This window comes from Micromys minutus, assembly GCF_963924665.1.
Source record: "Micromys minutus genome assembly, chromosome: 12".
In the NCBI taxonomy this organism is placed as follows: Eukaryota; Metazoa; Chordata; class Mammalia; order Rodentia; family Muridae; genus Micromys; species Micromys minutus.
Genome location: NC_137981.1, coordinates 46,060,009 through 46,072,217, shown reverse-complemented (window position 1 = coordinate 46,072,217; position 12,209 = coordinate 46,060,009). Strand labels below are relative to the sequence as shown.

Sequence of the window (12,209 nt, the reverse complement as noted above, 5' to 3'; positions counted from 1 at the left end):
AAGTAGTCATTGTGGATGGGTGAGGCTGTGAGAGAGGCAGAGAAGTGGGGGTTGGGGGCTGGCTCGGGATATGTGTGTGCATGTGTGTGCATGCATGACTGTGTATGTGTGTGTGTGTGTTGTAACTGGTAAATGGCACTGGTTTTATTTTGGGGGATGATAAAAATATTCTTGAATTGTATACAAACCTGATTGTATGATAAAACTACTTTGGAAGAGTAAATGTTGAGCCATGCGAATCATTAAGCCAAAGAAACCAATATCTAATTTTCATGCTATGGGCGAGGAATGCGTGAGATGATATATGGGAAGGGTCTAGTACACAGCCTGGCATAAGTATTAAAAAAGCAGCTAGCCCCCAAACAGCTCTTACTCTGTGAAAGGCAGTTTTCCCACCACACACCAGCTCACTTAATCCTCCCAGCAAATGCACAAAACAGACATCGCTCTTGCCCCATCTTCTAGATGAAGATCTTGAGGCCAGTGAAATGAAGTCATCTGTCTAAAGTTACAAAACCAGTTCACCAGTAGTGTTGACCTTTGACCCCAGGTGCCCGATCCAGAACTTTTATCCGGCCACTCCACCGTGCAGGTGTGATCTGTCCTGGGAGATTGGGAAGATGCAGGCCTGGGTGCCAAATGAATTTGGGGAGGACAGGAGGGGTAGAGGGAAGGCACTGCAGGGGCTGGGCACTGCAGGAGGGGGCAGCAGAGACAACAGGGTGTATGGTCAGAGGGTGCAGGGCAGAAGGGAGTGTTCTGTCTACAGGGAAGCCCACAACAACACAGCTCAAAGTTACTCTCCTGTTTAATCATCACAAGCCATTTTAAACCCCGGATGAAAAAACTTCACAGCCTTGCCTGGGACAGTCTGGTGAAATACCTCCTCCACAACTGTCTAACCCTGGGTGGATTTTCATCACTTAGAGAGACAGATGTAGAGATTACCTTGGGGGAGCCTGAATGGTGAAATCCAGGATGTGGCTTGAGGCAGTGACAGGTGACAGAGGGAGGAGGATCAGAACTACAAGGGGCTGTGTCAACTAGGTGGCCGATAGGCAATGACCTGCTCAGTGGCTTTCTTACTCGGTGTAGGCACTGTCCTGAGCCAGGTCCTTATTGTGACTGGAGCCAGATTCTAGCTGAAACATGGCAAGTTTCACTTTCGCTCTCCTCAAATCTTTGCCTACAGCCCACCATGCTGGCTTCTCAGCCCTTTCCTGAGCTTTTCATTACATGTCTCCCTGCACCAGTCTTTCTTCTTTCTCCCTGAGAGCAATGCGTGTGCCTTATTTCTGTCTCAGTCTCCAGTTTTGACAGACATTCATACATGAGAGGAACCAAACGCACAGGTGCTCTCCTCTCTTGCTTTTTATAGATTCCTCGGGTCTCCTGTGATCATGTACGGAATGCTCCTGTTCTCTGTCCCCCAGGTAACCGAAATATAAATTGGTTCCTCTTCATGGGGCGTGGCTCTTGGGTCTTTGCTCCATTCTGAAACCACAAGTGTGCAGAAGCAGACAGGCAGATGCACAGTCAGCGCAGGCTTTCCCCTAAAGAAGACTTTGTGGCGCCCTAGAACCCTGAGGGTTCGCAGCGCTTTACTGCTGTGCCATGCAGTCAATCTTACACCAACAATGCCTGGATGTTTCTCTCTGCCTCTTACTCAGATTCTACTCACTACCTGGAATATCCAAAGAGAGTTGTCAGTTCTTACTGGAACCATTTCTAGAATGTTCTTCAGGACCAGATACAGAGAAGTTTGAACCTTCTCCATGTCTTCCCATTCTTCAGCAGACCCTCTTTCTCAACAGGAGCCCTGTGGGGTTCTGAGTACAATGTTGCCTTATATGGGGCTGATGAAGGAGATAAACTAAAAGGCTTAATCTCAGCATTAGAAGTTAAGACAGAGAACTTTGTAAGGAAACCAGAAAAACCAAGGAGTCAGTGGAATCAGGCTCCGGCTTGGCAGCAGTCATGGCCTCTAGAAAAGGCAGATGCCTGTAGAATGAGCAAGCATCCTCAGCGTCTGACCCGGGAGCCTAGCTTGTAGCTAGGCTAAATGGCAGCATCTCCATTATTGTTGGAAGTCTGCCGACTCCAGGAAATATATAGACGACTCTACTGACTATTCAGTCAGTACCACCATGATTGGGTTGTCTGAAGGGATCCAGTCTGTTTGAAGAAATGATCGCTTCCTTTTCTTCACAGGAAATGTTTAAATAATTGAACTCTCTAATTGGGTTAAAGAGATCCTTAGCACGTGGTGCTCTATAAATAAAGGAACGAGTAAATGATATAGCCCTTCTCTCTGGGCCCTGTGCTCCGAGAGACCGTTTTGTTTATACTGATATGATCATCATTAAGAGAGTGGGAGGGGGATAGGTTTTGAATGGGGTTGGGGAAACAGGAGGTCAGATCTGTAGGCTCTCCCATGAAAATGCCTCTGGTTTGTCTCAGGTACTTGACACCTCTTCCCTGAGATCTTTCATTAGAGATGAATAATTTGTTTTTTCCCCTGCTGAAAGTAGGTATAGGCTCCTGGGTTTTGCTTTAAGCAACTGGAGTCAGACAAAAGAGTTCAGCCAGGGAGCTGACCTTCACTCCCTATCTGTGATCAGAAGGGCTTAAGTAGCCCTGGGCCTGCTGAGAGAGACCCAGGGTGGGGGCAAAATGCTCCTAGAGAAGAGGAAGTGGAAGGTGGCTTCTGGATTTCACTGTGACCTGTTGTCAGGTGATTTGCAGGGGGAGGAGACATGAAAAAAAATGTTGAGTAAAATGTCCTTATAAAGACAAAATCTATTTCTTTCCTGCCTGGTGATTTGCCACTGCAGTTACTTCCTGCCTTGTGACCACGTACCCCTGCTTGACAGGGCTGCTCTGTAAATCTAAAGGACTGGGGTTTCTGACCACACAGCCGTGCTGCCACAGAGGACGTTTCTCTACAAGGTAAACTTGCTTCTTGTCCCTTAGCTTGCTGGAAGTGTTTGGGACCTTGTCGGGGGTTCTGCGGCTGGATGCTGTGGATTTTGTCTTGAAGGGGCTAAGCACCTGTCTTCTCAGCCCGGTGCGCCTTGCCTATCTCTAGTAGGGACCCCCTGGGATGGCTGGGTGTGTGTGGGTGTGTGTGGGGGTGGGGGGCATGTGTTGGGGGTGTTCTCTGGCTTGGTTCTTGCTAAGTTCTCTGCATTTATGAGTTCCCCCTCCCCCCAAAAAAAACTGAGCTACTTTTCCCCATCTTTAAAGCCAATCCGGGTTTTGCTACCAGCCAATTGCTCTATTCCAGGAAGGCTATTCACTCTGATTTGGTCAACTTTTAAAATGTTTTCGGGAAAGTGCATATTGATCATTTAGACTGTGCTGCTAGCAATTCTAATGGGGGTGGTTTAATTTTAGCGTCTGTGGTTGTTTTTCCTTTTAAAAGACTTGTCCTTTGCATCAGTTAACATCTTAGGTCAAACGCTAGTTACCAAATGTGGCCCGGTGATCTGAGTGACTTTTGACAATGAGGTTTTCGATGGCTCGTGTTTTCTGACTGCACAGAAGGAGAGGTCTTCTTCCTCTGGTCTCTAAAAGCAGAGGCAATGTATGTTGCTGGCTTCTGCTACTTCATGTAGGGCTGCCTGGATTAGGTGTTAGGGCTGAAGGCCATACAAACGAATGCCTCTTTCCAGTCTGGAGGAAAGGCTCATCTCCAAAGGAGTAATGTAGCATCTGTCAGCACTTATTCAATTAGCTCTATCCAGCGAGCCCCGCACAGATGATACACCACAAACCTGGGCTCTGACTGTTGGAAACTGTTCTAGCAGGACAACTTAAAAACAAGAGCAGAAGCAAAGTCTTCACAGCAAAGTAAGCAAGCAAAGAAACAAAAACGAGAAAGCCCAAAACAAGAAAAACAAAACTTGATGGCTTCTCAATACACACTTTGAGGTCAAATTTACAAAGAATGTACTGTAATTGACTTCTAGTAAATGAACTTAAAAAAAAAAAGGATGTCTGCATAGCTAAATTTAAGTGGATTTCATCAATTTTTCTAGAAAGGTGAGTTTCTGGAAGTTTTGGAGTCCGGACACTTTCAGCACTTACCTGGTTAGTTTCAACCAACTCAAAAACAGAAAACAAAACAGAACAAAAAAACATAAAACAAAAAACCAAAACAGTGAGGTCTCTAGAGGAGAGGCTCAAGGCCCAGAAAATACTGAAAAAAGGAAGGTGTGCTTCAATTATTTTAATCGGAGATAGTAGTGAGAACGAAATAAAGCTATGGAAGGAGGTTGATATTTCCCCCTTACATTTGGGAAGGAATGAAACTGACCAGGGCAGAGTCTGGATTGCTGAAGCACCCACCTGCCAGGCCTCCAAAGCAGTTTCTTACTCGTGGTAGCAGCATGAGGGAGGGCTCTTCCGGGCCTCGGCCCAGACGGTTTGCAGTGGTCGCTCATGAAAGCATTTTGTTAGCAGTTCCTGTCTGGCAGGAGTGTTTCAAACTTCTCCTTTCATGTTATACCTCGCAATGGTCAGTAATGTGTGTGGGGGGGGTGGACATCCCAGTATTTTAACCTGATTGATACTTCGACCTTTGAACCTTCTGGAGAAGGATAACCAGCCAGCACGTGCGTTTTAAACTGGAATAGGAAGGGGACCTGTGCAGGGCCTCAAAGCTCCACGTGCTTAATCTGCTATAATTTATAACAGTGTAGACTGCTATAATTTATAACTCTGTAGACTGCTGTATTGTACCAACTCGGGGTTAGTAAGAAGGAGAATGGCAGTGTGTATTCTGTGCATGCCAAACTTTTTTTTTTTTTTTTTTTTTTAAAGAGAGCTTGACTGAGTTTGTGGATCCGGAATGTCTAGAGCTGGAGAGCTGACTGCCACAGATGTGGTTACTCTTAAGCCCTTAGTTTATGCAGCCACCTGATCTCTTGGAATTCTCTCAAATGCCTTGAGTTATCAGGAGCGGGCTGACGTTACCTACGTTCAGGGTGGGGCAGGAGCTGGTCTGGATTTCAGGTGCTCTGTGACTGTTGGCTGCAGGGCCCACCTTCTGTGGAGCATGTGAGAGAAGCTTTTGTCCTGGAAGCTGATCACACAGCCTAACACAGATGTGCATTTATGCTCATGTGTACACACATAAGAAAGACAGCAGAGAGAGAGACAGACAGACAGACACAGAGTGCGTGTTCAAGACAGAAAAAGGAAAAGAAAAATTGCAAGACACCCAAAAGGATTTTGATTTTCATAAGTGGACCCGTTGGCAGATTTCATGTAACGGTGAGATGATTCATTAACAGTTTTGCTAAGAATTTTTGTGCCTTCACGAATTTGCCTCAGCCCACTTCCTCAGCCTTATTTCATGCCACTTCCTTCTAGTTGAGTCTCTCCCCTCCCCCTCCCCCTTCCCCTCCTCGGCTTGCCTACCCACGTTCTAGGCGCAGGAGACCGCAAGCCACCAGAAAGTTCCACGCTGTTTCACTCCTTTTCGCTCGGTTTCTTCGGTGATCCTCCCCGTGAATCTTCTGACTCTTCAAGGGCCGCTGGGAAAGACGAGTCCTCTACTAGCTTCCCTGTCCCTGTCGCTGGCTTCCTCCGCTGTCCCAAGTTTGCCTAAGGCTCTGCCTTAAGGTCAGCCTTGAACTGATTGTATCTTCTTCATACAATTTACAAATGTGTTTTCTTTTCTGTCCTGCACTCAGAGAGCGGAGTTGCCTCTCCCCCGGCTCAAAGGGCTGCTGAAGATATTGACTGAAATAAACATTTGTCACATTTTTAAAAATGAATTCGTTACATAACACAAAAGCCTCTAATTTCAGTTCCTACTTTAGTTATGCTCGAGTCCCTGTGCCGACTGAGGGAACCTTGTCCTGAAGTGGTTGCTCTGTTTCTTTTCCAAGGCCCCATTCTTCATTTTAGCTTCACCGAAACAAACGGATAATGGCTCCAAGACTTCAGAAATAAGACACCGGTCTGTCAGAGAATTTTAAGTGCCGTTACAGGCATGCTACCTGGCTCTCCTTACACAAGCTGTATTCCCAGGATAGGCCTTTGTTTATGAAATGAACACAAGGGCACATTACTTAACCACTCTGTATTGTCCTTAGAAAATTTTAAAACCCTCTGCTCATACAGCAGTTAAATCTCAAAGTAAAGCTAATGCAAGAAATTAAGACATTTCCTCTCTTAGCTCATGTTTGAGAAGAGCTAAGGAGTTTTAGGTTCAGATTATAGAGTTATGGACTTTATGACTTAATAAAGCACAAGGACACTGTTTAGATTGATGTAAATTTCTCCCCAGGATTTTTTTTTTGAGGGGGGCAGGGTTTGTTTGTTACCCCCTTCACAGATACCCAGTGAAATAAGATTACTCAGTGCGATGCAAAAATAAAAGCCGAAGTTAGAGCCCAGGAAAACATACAACTGATCTTCGAGTTCCAAGCACTCCTGTTTTGCTAGATGACAACGCAGTTCTGACATCAAAACACCGAAGGCTTTCTGAGGTGCTGAGACACTCCGTCCTGACCAAACATCCTCACCTAGGGGAATCTTGCTCCAGCTGTTGAAGCAGAGGTGCTCCCAGGCGTCATCTCCTGTTGTTTTTCCTCCTCTTCCTTCTGACTCAGCTTCCTGACTTCACCACTCAGTCTTCCTGTTGTCTCTGTTTGTCAATTTCCATCGTTGCAGCCTTCTTCCCATCAGTTACACAACAGCCCCATCTTGTAAGATATTGCAAGCCCCCCCCCGGGGGGGGGGAGACAGTGAGGAGGGATTTCAGTTATCACCCTAATAAGAACAGCCAATGCACCCTCACTTGGAGTTGAGCTTTTCTGTAAGGGCCTTAGCTGTAAGAAAGCATCCGGTCGTCACGTAACCCCACGGACGCTGCTATCACCTTCATATCTGACAACAGCTCTGTGCACTTGTGTTTTTGTTTAATTTCTTTTGACCAAACGAGTGCAGTATCAACGGTTGGGATCCAGAGAAGGCCCCAGAAGGAACAACTAAGGTCTAAAGGTCTTCATTAGAGACTCTTCTGTTGTCACCAGACGAGCCCTGTCCTGCGCATGCGACTGTCATTGGTGTGTACAATGTACAGACCACACGACAAGCTCTTTCCCTTTAAGATCTTGGAACAGTTCTGAGTATTGGGCGTTTAGAATGACTTCAGTCAAGTGGTCTTCACGTTTTCTAGCGCATTGTGACCAACAGTCGAGGATAAATTAATCTGTACACCTGAGTACACAGACCTATAATTATACAGTGATTGCCAGCTGTAAGTGCTCTAAAGACTTCTTCTTCTTCTTCTTCTTCTTCTTCTTCTTCTTCTTCTTCTTCTTCTTCTTCTTCTTCTTCTTCTTCTTCTTCTTCTTCTTCTTTTTACAAATGAAAGATTGCTTTAACTGTGAATGGAAGAACAGAAGTTGAAAGTGGCCCACGTAGTGAGTTAAAATACATTTTCCCTCAGCTTCAGAGCCCAGTCTAAGTCAGTCTCATTTACAAGATATACAAAGGCCATTTCTCAAATACGGTCAGCCCCACCTACCCCAGAAGGAAAATCTAAGATGTTAAATTGAGGAACCAGCAAAGCCGAGGCTCTCTGGTTGAGGCATTGAGTCTTATTTTAGGTTAGTACAAGCTACATGGACCCAAACACACACACACACACACACACACACACACACAAACAAACACGCACCCGCATGTGCATACACACAGTAACTGTATGGACATCTGAGGCTGTGTCCTCCACAGTGGAAAGCCGAGGCAGGTTATGGTCCCAGGGCGGTTATATACAGGAACTGTAGTCTCCCAGATAGCCTGCTCTCAGTTTTATTCTGCTTACACATTCCAGAGGGAAACCTCCTGACAAGATAATTACTTGGTGTCTAGTAACCTGCATTCTGGTTCCTTATTCCTAAAAATTCATTAAAATTTATTCAGGGTATGTCTCCAAATCAAGAGAACTACCCAAAATCATTTGTGGGATTTCCGCTTATTGCCCTGGGTGCCATTGCTCTGGCAGAATTTGGATTAGCATGAGTCTTTGTCTTCTCTACTGCAAGTGAACATTCTACAGTGTGGGTCCTTTTAGCTCCTTGTCAGCAGAGCTCACTGTGGCTGAATCCGCTGGCTGAATATCTGAAACCCAAATGCTCTAGAGTCAAAACTTTTGAATGCTGATATAATTCTCAGGAACTTTCAGACTCTGAGATACTTCAGATTTCATTTTTTTTTTTTTTTTTTTTTTTGGATAGGTGTCATGCAAATATCCCCAGAACTGTAAAACTCTGAGGTCTGAAGCACTCCTGGTTCCAGGTGTTTTGGATGAAGGGTGTATTTTTATTACTTCTATCTTGGCTGTGACTAAGTAACCAACAAGAACCACTTAAGGGTGGAGTGGTCTGTTTTGACTCACCCATTAGAGGTTGACGTCTATCCGGGCAGAGAAGGATTGGACTGAAACTGCTGTTCAGGTTCTGGGAACATGAAGATTGATTTGTTCATATCTAGATCTAGGTAGGTTGGGCCAGAGCCCAAAGCAGGTATCACCCTCAGCCAACCCGGCCAGAGACCCAAAGCTTGCTCATTATCTGGAGAGCAACTGCTCACAACCACACATTTCAGACCCAACTCCTAACAGTCACCTTCACCCAAGGAAGGAGAAGAGTGATCGAAATTCCTTATGGAGAACTTGAGGTCCCAGGTACCAAGACAGAGTTACCTGGGGGAAAGGCGGCTGTGTAGTTTTCCAGTGAAAACTGTGAATTGAGCTGCCCCAGGGGCCATTCCTGGTGGTTTGTTATAGTCTCTTAAGTTTCCTCTTTGGCATGCTGAAGGTCACTAAGAACCACAGAAACTTTTCAGATGTCCCCCTGCCTCACTGCCTTTCCTGTGGAGATTTTTATCGAGCTATCGCCAGTACTGTTTCTGTCCTCTGACCACTGAGAGTGACAGTTGGGACATTTCAGCTCTCTCTCTTGATCAAGTGACCCTCCTGTGCTTTTAGGGCCTAGATTCTTTCTACAAGTTCATACAAATATTTGTTTTTGACGCTTGTAAATATTTTATAGTTTTTGTTTTTGTTTTTGTTTTTGTTTTGAGATCTGCCTGCCTCTGCCTCCTGAGTGCACCACCACTGCCCAGTTATTTTTTTAAGTATTTATTTACATGCTTATTCTGTGTATATGTGCACATATACATGTGACACATGAAGTCAGAGGACAACTTGAGGACGTTGCTGGCAACAAGAGTCCCTGTCCACTGGCTTATAAACCAGTGTAAAATAAACCTCAGAATTGGATTCATGTTCTGGCTGTGACCATCTCAGACACTGAGCAATCTCTTGAACCTCTGAAGTTCGTTTATTTTATTTTAACTTTTTACTGATTCTTTGTGAATTTCCCATCACACACCCCAATTCCACTTATCTCCCGTCTTCATACCTCTTGCAACTGCCCCCCCCCAAATTAAACACAAAAATTAAAATCCGCAACAAAACAAAAAACCCAAACATCTCACCATGGAAGCCGCAGTGTCCCACAGGACACCCTTTCCACCACACATCTTTTCCTGCCGATGCCCACTGCAGTGAGTCATGGGCCCGGTTTGAGGCCTCTGGCTTCTGCTTCGCTATCAATACTGGCTCCTCACTGGGACTCCTCTCAAATATCCTGTTGCTGCCCTGTGACATGGAGATCCTGCAGCTTTGGGTCTGCGGGTACAGCCCCTTCACTTGCACCAGCAGTTCATCCATGGGGTAGATGTTGGAGTGGGACAACTCGAAGCCCTGGATCTGGGCCTGGGTGGTAGCTGAGTTGGTCAGCCTGCCAGCTCTCCTGCACCAGGGCCTGCTCCAGCACTGCCTGGCTGGCTAGCTCACTCAAGTGCTGCAGCTGACAAGGGGTGGGGCCAGCTCTACTGAATACCAAAGCCACTGAGGGGCAGGGGGGGTCTTTAAAGCCCTTGAACATTAGCATGGTTCAAGGTGGCAGCCCAGACCAGAGATATCTGCATGGCCTTTGGTGGTGACACAAGCCATGGACATCATCACAGACCCCTGCTACTGCATGGTCACGATCCAGACATGGCCCTTGGTGGCAGCACAGGCCAGGACTTTACCACGGCCCCAGGTGGCAGCCCAGGCTCTTCAAAATAGGCTGCTCCTCACCACCCCCACATCTCCAGGTCTGCTTCCAACTATCTCCACAGTACTCAAACCATGTTGCTTCTCCTTCTCTCCCATCTCTCCATCACACACTTCTACGTCACAATGGCGTTCAAGCCGTAGAGTGGCAGGTGGAGGCTGATTTTTTTTTTCTAGAAATGGAAGCAACTGCTATTTCCTGAGTTGTCCTTGGGTCCATTGTTCACCACCATTTCCCACCTTGCAACCTATTTTGATCATCACCACATCTAATCAACATCATGTCGAGCATTTGAAACACGCTTGCTATGTTATTCCTCCACGCATCCAGATATAAAGTTGGTATTGTTGTCCCCTTGTTTCCTAAGGCATAGGGAGGTTTCTTAAGTGATTTATCTACAGGTCATAGCAGTAGCTCATGGAGTGAAATTTCACACTTGCTTCGTTCATTTTAAGTGCATCTCTCAAGAGTGACCATTTAACCACATAGATGAGAGCTTGGTCAGTAGAGCCTGTGCTGCTCTTGCAAAAGGAACTGGATTCAGTTCCCAACATCTCCAGGGCAGCTCACAACCCTTGACTCCAGTTCCAGGGAATCTGATGACTTCTTCTGGCCTCCATAGGTACCAGGCATGCACATGGTACATACACATGTATGTAGGCATGCATACTCACACATGTTAAATAAAAATAAATAAATCTTGAGTAAATGACATTGTAGTCAGGCATAGTGGCATATGCCTATCATCCCAACACTCAGAGCCTGAGGTTGGAGAATCAAGAGTAAAAGTCTACCCTGGTCTGCATATTGAAACTCTGTATCCTTTACCATGACCTAGGTGTCACCTGATAAGTCTTAAGTGTTCCTGTCTAGGATTGAGTATTGAATGATTGTTCCTTGCGTCGTATTTTCTATCAGTCAGAGATTCCCCACTATGTTGGGTACATTTACTGGCTTAAACATTTGAGAAGCGAGCAAGCAAGTGCTTGAGGGTTTGTGACATTCAGTCTAACAGTTATGCAAGCACTCGGTTATATTGTGTAGCCACTGAAATTCCTCTCTTGTGACACTTAAAACTTTGACCAAAAAAAAAAAAAAAAAAAAAAAAATCCCATCATAAATTGGTATATTGGTATTGGTAAATATTTGCTAACTGCCTGTTACTCCCCCCCCTCTCTCTCTCTCTCTGTGTGTGTGTGTGTGTGTGTGTGTGTGTGTGTGTGTGATTGACCTTGCTATCAGAGATTCTAAAGGAACAACTCCAATGAGCCCATTGAGGTCACATTATTAAGAATAACTGGGGGCTCATGTTGCCATTGCTAATATACAGATGTGATGCTGGTTTTCAGCTCAAGCTAGAACAGAGCAGGCGCCTGGAGATTTAGGGAGTGAACAGGGTGAAGTGTTGAGCAGGACAACAGGACAACAGAACAACAGAACTTGCCCTGAACGTTTGCTGTACCCAAGCCGAGGGCAGGGGAGCAACGGGGGCTGTCGTCTCAGATGCCCACAGCTTTCTCACTTCTCATGGCTCATGGTGGATGCGGTTGGGCTTTTCTTGACATTACTGTGTATTTTCCCAGTCTGGCTACACTTCCTCAACTGCTAGACGGTACTTTCCCACTGTTAACGTTTCAGGCAAGTCGAAGCTCGGAGACCCTTAAAATAAGGTCAACTAATATCATTGCTGAAGGATGCTAGTACCGCAGGCCAGGTCTGCATCATGTGGGGGGCTCCTAAGACTTCAAGCAGGGAACTGGTATACAGAAGCCAAATCAAGGCATGTCAAGGTGTCTTAGAGATAGGCTATGGTGTAGAGCCTAGATTAACACTCAAACAACAAACACACAGAGTGTCTACACAATCCAGTGTGACTGTAATATTTCCTACATGTAGATTAGAAATGTACTCTGCCCCCTCAGATAAGTTTCTAAAAGTCCTGACCTTTGCATCTATGCTTTGTTTTCTGACTCTCACCCCATTTCCTTTATGTGTATCTTAAAATTTGGGGATCACCCCCCTCATAAATCTTTAGGTTCTTGAATTCTAATGGATGTTTTTCTG

The 12,209-nt window shown here is 45.6% G+C and overlaps 1 protein-coding gene across 1 annotated transcript in view; it reads left to right on the top strand.

Moving 5' to 3' along the window:
- Positions 1-2,898: 2,898 nt before the first annotated feature.
- LCP1 (lymphocyte cytosolic protein 1) overlaps positions 2,899-12,209 on the top strand; it is a 55,433-nt gene continuing 46,122 nt past the window's right edge. The window contains exon 1 of the mRNA XM_080925889.1: positions 2,899-2,949. The gene's annotated coding sequence lies outside the window, so the exon portion shown is untranslated. The remainder of the gene's footprint in view (positions 2,950-12,209) is intronic.